The sequence below is a fragment of the Pinus tabuliformis genome, chromosome X, assembly GCF_031772625.1.
Source record: "Pinus tabuliformis cultivar Carrire ecotype Pingquan chromosome X, CPIR1, whole genome shotgun sequence".
Classification (NCBI taxonomy): domain Eukaryota; kingdom Viridiplantae; phylum Streptophyta; class Pinopsida; order Pinales; family Pinaceae; genus Pinus; species Pinus tabuliformis.
Genome location: NC_142308.1, coordinates 24,542,028 through 24,550,149, shown reverse-complemented (window position 1 = coordinate 24,550,149; position 8,122 = coordinate 24,542,028).

The window sequence follows — 8,122 nt, the reverse complement described above, 5'->3', positions numbered from 1 at the left end:
TAAAAAAATTGGTAGTGTTGACTAGGTTAAGGTTCCCTCTCAACTAACTTAGGATATGAAAGACTTATAATGCTAAGACCACATTATACATGCAATCATTAATTGGAACACTAGTGCTGCAACTTTCATTAATAAAATCAAAAGTTCAACATTACATTCACAAAATGGAGTCTTCTCTCGCAGAAAATACTTGATGCATACAATCGCTCTCTATTGCCTATCACTTCAATCCATCCATTACTCTCTAGCATGATCTATGTTTATTTTGGGGTTGGTCCAACCAACACCAAATCGTATTGAGGCTCTAATGAACAAAAATGAGGTGGTGAATTTTCTCTTCTGAGTTGGCTAATATGCTAAATGATGAAGGTTGTTGCCGAAACTATATCAAGGTTTACATTATCTGAACTATCATTAGTAAAAATCAATCAAAAACCCTTTTAATTTATCAAAAGCACTCAAAAATAAATAAGAGTTAACAACTTGTTGCATTTAGAACTTGAGAGGTCACTTTCACCATAAACCATGATAAAATAAAATAAAAGAAATAAAAATTAATGATGTAAATATTGTCAAAATAAAAAAAACTTACCCATTTTATAATATATTAATTTTTTAATTACATGCTAACAATAATTTTATTCTTGAAATTATTTTTGATCACATCAAAATTAATAATTTAATGGTATAGACAACTTTTTCAAAAATATTATATGCCATTTAAATTAATTCCAATTTAAATTAATATTTAAACTGAAATATTAATTTAAAAATAAAACAATACTCTTAAAAAAATCGTATAATAATATTTTTACTATAATACTTTGATTCTTAAAATCACCTTTCTTTACATAATAATTTTATTCTAAAAATTACTTTATGTATATCCATAGTAATAATTTTATTCTTAAAAATGCTTTTTGTTATATCAAAAGCAATAGTTTGATTTTTAAAATTACTTTGGCTGCATCAAACAAACACATTTGATTTTTAAAATCTTTGTTAAAGGAATTATGTAAATTGTATTTTTCATTTATTTGAGATTAGTTGTAAATTAAGGTGAGCCATGGCCTTGAGAGAGGACTTTGGTCTTCAGAGCTTTGGGTTCAAGTTTTTTTTGGATAAATAATATAATCATATCTAATGTAATATTAACTTATAAAAAATGAATTTTGTTGTAAATTAAAATTTATGTTTAATTATCAAATTTATTTATTAATTTTAACGTGATAAATATGATACTTTATTTTTAAATTAATTTTGATTTTATTTTTTTAAGAATTTTAGGAATATTTTTATTGATGATTTTCACATGAGTTACAATGCTTATAAGGTTGGAGGGATGTAGTTAAAATAACAAAACATAAAATCAAACATTGAATTAACACAATGTAATGTTTATATCTTCTCGAATAATAAATATTGATTTATATTAGGTATTTTTTATGGACTAATGATCAATGGCACTAGTTATGGGTGGTAGGAGGGGGAGGGGTTATCTGTGGTTCCATTGAAAAAAAAGACTTAGAGTACTCATGGGGCTTGGTAAAGATGACAAATAATCAGGCAAAAGCATATGACTTACTACAAGGCATCCTCTTTGCCAAAGAAAAGCAGGTTTCCCCTCTCATTGTATTGGGGGACTCTCTTATTATCATTCAGCACATCGTTAAAGATTCATCTCCGAGCGATGAGCTTTTGGATAATCTCTTAAAAAGTGTCAAGAAGGCAACAAAACATATTCCAATTATGAGTTATAAGCACATACTACAAGGCAATAATAAGGAAGTAGATGGATGGGCCAATCTGGGATGTGATCTAAAATTTGGTGAATTGATGGTTAATGGCCACTTAAGACCATCCTTCATTCATTAGCAATAATTCCAATGATAAGTCATTCAGCATCAAGTTAAACCATAAATTAGGGGTGTATGTACTATAAAAAAAAAAAAAAAATTACTTTGGAGCTCTATTGGAAGGTATTCACCTCAAACTACCCCCCCTTTGTTTGTGTGAATAATGTACCTCTCGAGCGGACAATTTTGATTTTGGATATAAAAGATCATTCTAAAAGACCTAAACATATGATGATGTATTTCTTGATGTATTTGTCATGAACTAGGCATAGAGTTTGATCTAATACAAAAAATCGCATTATTGTTAAAACAAAAAAAATGGTCTATGGCACTACCTGAGAGTATCTTGGGGAAGGGATCTACAAATCCATCCAAACAAGCAAGAAGGTATTGGACATAAGAAAGACTCATAGTAACTTCATTGATTTTTCTTCTGAAAACAAGTAGTGTATCCATAGCCCCCTCTTCCTAGTGTTAGAATGATATAATATATTTCACAAAATCCACAAAGAAGTGTTCCTACTTCTTGACGACTTTGGAAAATTTTGGGTTGGCTTACTCCCGCCATTACTTTCTTCACTCAATTTGTATTGTCATCTAAACTATATTACCCCAATGGTAATGAACAACCTTCAATGTGCTATAAACCTCATGTACACCCCCCATAACTGGTGATTAGTAGTTGTACCCCTCCATAACTACCTAACACACAAGCAAACCCAAGATCAATTCCTCATAGAGAACTTGCATCAAGTTAATGTATCTCTTCTCAAGGATAATTTTGTAACAAAGAATGAGGTAAGAGGAATGAGGTCCAATCTAATTACATTGCAAGACAAAAAGGGGGAAGGTCAACCAATGTGAATTCCCTGAATAGCCACTCACAAGGTAAGTATAAAGGGATAGAGGAAGTGATGTCATTCAAGCCATTACAATCGAAATGACCTTCATAAATATGATCCATAATGGCATTGATGTGATGAATAGATGCTTCATATATCCTTGTTGATGATCAATAAAACAACCCAACATCCCCGTAATAAATGTGCCAATCACCTTTGGTTACCATGTGCTTATTCTTTGGGAGAGGATTTCCACCCACATAATATCTCCTCGAGCCCTTATAATGAGCACGCAATTGAGGTGTAGATGAATTGTTCCCCCCACCACCCCTGTCCATGTTTGAAGGTTTCCATCTTCTTTCAAGGCTCATCAATTAACCATCTAATCAACTTGAGCGTTATATTTTGTATAACATGAAATTAATGGACTTGGCTAAAATCTTGAAGAAGTAAGACTATTTTGTGAAATATGCAATCAAACACCAGGGAGGAGGGGAGTATCCAAGTGTTAATGATCCTATGGTAATGACAGAATCCTTGACAATGATTATACCTCTCTGCACAATTTCCTTGAGGAGCCAGATTCCTTGAACCATCGCTAGATATTCTTTTTTGTTGTTAGTCACGTGCCTAAGTGCCTTGGGTAATTTTACTTTATGACTTCCTTCAAGTTCTAAAATGATCCCATTTCACCTACTACCTTCAAACTATATAGATCACATGAAAATAAATAAATAAATAACTACGACATCAATTGTCACAAGTTTCGACAACAAATCCACAATCTACGACAAAGATCATGCAAAAAAAGAGAGTGGAAAAACATTGTACTTTGGTCTACCAAGGACATGGAGAATATTTTGAGGCAATACAAAAAATGGGACTTGGTTATGCTAATGTTTAAGAGATGAACGCCTTTTTTTATGCAAATTTGGAAGTCATATCAAATACATGTATGGGTACAAACTGCATGTATTTCCTTTGGACTACTATAGAATCTTATCCCACTCTATTTGACACTCACTCTTCTCACTCCTACAACCTCTGCCCATCTATGGAACAAATACAATGACATAGAATAGAACATTTTCTCCTCCTAGCGGCCTGGTATTTAACATTTCTCGATAGCCATCTAGGTGTAAGGCTTTAACCTCTTCAACCCTCAATTAGAGTTATAATTTTGATGTTCTAGAATATTCTTGAAAGTCCACACGTGACTAACCCCATATGCACAAGTAATGGGGGATGACATGGCATCCTCTTGTACCATGGTGGTCAACATGGTAGGTATAATATTTGCATACGAACTCCAATTGACATGATTTTTGCACTATTGGAAAGGCCTCTAAGTGTAGATCAACTCAAGGGTTCTTCACATAAGCTAGGAAATTTTGACCCCAAAAATTGTTGGCCATGTGTTGTAATCATTACACAACTACCTCCATGCTCTATACATTGTGTTTGATGTGTGTATATATATATATATATATATATAGAGAGAGAGAGAGAGAGAGATAAATGCCTTCAATATTGCAGTAAGTCAATTATTACTTGTTAATGTTGTGGTTCTATACATAGATAATTATATTAGTTTGTTGTGTTCTTTACCAGACTTGTGGGATAGTTTGGTTATTACCATAGGTAGTAATGCAATTACTTTAAGTTTCGACGATATAATTTCATTTTTATTATCAGAGGAGATGATATGAAAAAATAGGGAAAACGAGAACACAAATGCCTTGTTTGTATGAGGACACCCCTAGAATAGAAATAAAAATAAGTAATTGAGTGGGACATCTAAATCTAGGGGAAGATCTAAATCTCTTGGAAAAAATTGTAAATGTACGTTGGAGACGTGGAAAAGAAGGCCATTACAAGAAAGTCTATAGATCCAAAATTGTAGAGAAATGGAAGGGATCTAAGGATGATCCTTCTTTAAAAGAAAAAACCTCCTCATATAAAGGAGGGGATGTGTACTTCACTTATTCGAGTACACATGTGTATCTTCAAGCATGGTTGGTCAACTTAGGGGCATCCTTTCACATGACTTCCTAGTAAGGAGTGGTTTTGCGAGTATGAAATATATGATGGCAGTGACGCTTTCAAAGGAGATGAATTGATATCCAGGATCATAAGACAAGGAAAATTTAAGTCGAATCTCATATGTGGAGCAATTAGAACACTCCCTAGTGTTTTCACATCTCGAGATTGTCTAAAAATTTATTTTTTGTAACCAAGATTAGTGATGCAGGTGTAAAAATAATGTTTGAAAAGGATACCTATGGAATGATTCGAGGAGCAATAGTATTGTTGAGGGGATTTTGTATTGGAACATTGTATAAGTTGTTGCGAAGCACTATTACTGATCTGTACAACAATTATGTTGTTCCTAAGAGTGTAGTTGAAGAAGGAAAAACTCTTAAAACCTCTAGAGAAAAGACTATGTTTTGGAATCAAACATTGTGACACATTGAAGAGAAAGGCCTTTGAGTTTACATGGTAATGGTAAGAAGGTATGTCTAATTTCTCTTTGGATTTTTATTTATGTGAACATTGTTTATATGGGTACTAAAATCGGGTAAGATTCTCCTCTAACGCTACAAGGGCAGAGGGAATATTATAGTTGGTGCATAATAATGTGTTTGGACCTATATCATTTCTTTCACTAGGTAAATTTGTGTACTGTCTCCTTTATAATTGAATTTTCGAGGAATACATGGATCTATTTTCTTAGGAATAAATTTGAAATCTTTGACAAATTCAAAGAGTACAAGGCTCTCATGGAAGACTGGAAAGAGAAGATGATAAGGCATTGATGGGCCTTTTGGACCATATGTCAACAAGGGGATGTGGCTCGGACCAAATTTCTTCACACAACCTAAGTCATTTAAATAGCCACTCTCGACGGGTTTTGAGGCTCCGTTAGCCTGTGAATATTTTCTTCTTGCAAAGAAAAAAGAGTGTGGAAATCCTAATATAATCCTAAGGTTATATGTACATGGACTGAAAGTCAACGTTTTATGTTAATATATCTAAATTACATGTTAACCTAGCTAGTCTAATATGGTACAATAATAGAGTTAGTAGTTATGCTACTAAGGTATAATGTTAAAGTACAATAAAGAATATTATACACAAATTATACAAGAAATAATTTACACATAATACAAAGGGAAGTAACCAAAAACTTATGTAACTGGAAAAATAATGTGAAAGAATGCTTTATATTTTTTTCATATAATGTAAGGTATTCTGTATATAAACTAATTTAAAGTATAAATGAAATTATAGTTTAAATGCAATTCATTCTTAATGTGATTTTTCATAAAAGGCAGAAAATTACAATCATATAATACCCTTATCTTTTAAATAGATGCATAGAAGTTTGAATTTGTCTTTCTATGTCAAATCAAGAATCAATGCAAATATAGATGTATATGATTATCTAATACTATCCTAACCGAGGAAAATCAAATGACCATAATAATTCCCTTTGAAAAATGAATCTTTCAACACTTAAAAGCTTGAAATTGTTCAACAAGTAAGAAATTAAAGATAATATGAAACATAGAAATTATCACGACCAAGGTATGAATCTCATTTATTTATAAATCACATACTAGGATAACTTGAATTCCCAAAAGACACTGTAAGAATTCGAATCTGAGTAATGTAGAGATCGAGATTATATTTTAAAACAACAGCCTTAAAAGATTAATACGATCAAATATATTTAAAACATAATCAATATTGTAAGGAAAGATGTAAATAAATTGTTGTTTATTTCCAAATCATGGTGAGAAAATAACAATATTAAACCTCTAGAATTTCCCTCTCGAAAAAATCAGAAGAGATTCATTGTCAACTATGCATTTTTATATAACATATGCAACTAGGTCTTGATCAGTCAAAATCGTTTGAGCAAAATCAACATTTATAGTAACCAGGGTTAAATCACCATCTTTCCTCCCCTTTTCGCAAAGCTCGAGGCTCTTTTTATATGTTAAATGAGTTCTCGATGTATAAAACTAAATCACCAAAAATAAAACTATTTCCAAGAAACTAGGATCATAATCTTATTATCATGACCACTTGGGGTCGAATCAAAATTGTTTAAAGGAAAATGGCATAAATAACTAACACAGTATGCCAAGACAATTTGGAATCATTGGACCATATCCATTGGAATCGACGTCGTCATAACTAATACTAATTTCCAGAATAAAATGCACACTTATTACATATCAAGGAGCATGGAATTAATAATTGACATTATTATCAAAATAAGGTAGCTATGGAATCTAAGATTTTGTAGCTGCCTTTAAAACTAATAAACTAAATAAAATATTTAAGCATGCCTTGAAAATCTTCTGACCCAAAAATAAGCAATTGACAATATCTTATCTAGCAGGGTTCTGACTTTGAGAATTTGATGTAATTACAACATTGACATTGGCAAATTTAATAATTATCTCGGTGTCTCACATCTGCAGTTTCTCTTCTAGTCCAGAATATTTCTTATCACCTTGGTTGGCTCTATGTTGGTTCAACATCTTGAGTTGATTATTTTCTTGTTGGAGCTAGTGGATCATGTGCTCGAGGAAAGGAATAATAACTGAATATCTTTATTGCCAATACATGCTTTGTACACATCTATCATAATTGGCCTTGTATTCGAAATAGTCATCACAGTTAAAAACAATATCACTAACCTAACCATTAACATTATCATCCACAAATTCATGATCAGGGTCGGATTGAGGTCGATTGTTTTTCGACACGGGTTCCTCGAGATCATGGACATGGACATAATCACTTATGACAGGGCCCTGTTTACACTTATTTCCTCGATCTTGAGCGATTCTACAAGATTCCTTCTTATTTTTAATTTGAGATAGAAGTTCCAAACTCCGCTGACTCTTTTCTTTCTTGTGTGCAGGTCGATAGTGGTTATTATTGTTCAAAGAGTTAGGCTCGACTTCATCCTTAGAGTCAGGTTTTAATTCAACATGTTGAAACTTAATTTTTTTTGCCATATTATGGTTGACACAAGCATGCAAAAAACTAGGGGTTTTACCCATTGTTTCCTCACATAAATCTGAATCATTTGAACGATAGGGGTTATCAGGGCCCGAATGCTCATCAGGGCCGTGAGATACATAGGAATCTGGAGTAGCTTCTCAGGAATTTGGTGAAACCCTAGTAGGATTTACTTCTCGAACATATCCCAGGAATCCTTGTTTTTTTCCAAATGATGTTTAAAAAGTATACATATCAACCCATAATGGAACAAGCTACGCTCAAGATTTTTTCAATCCCTTTGATAACACTTGGCCATGTTCGAAAGGTTTTATGCAAATATAACGGAAGGTTTAACTTATGCCCAATAAATACTATCATAATACGTGGGTGATATAGAAACAC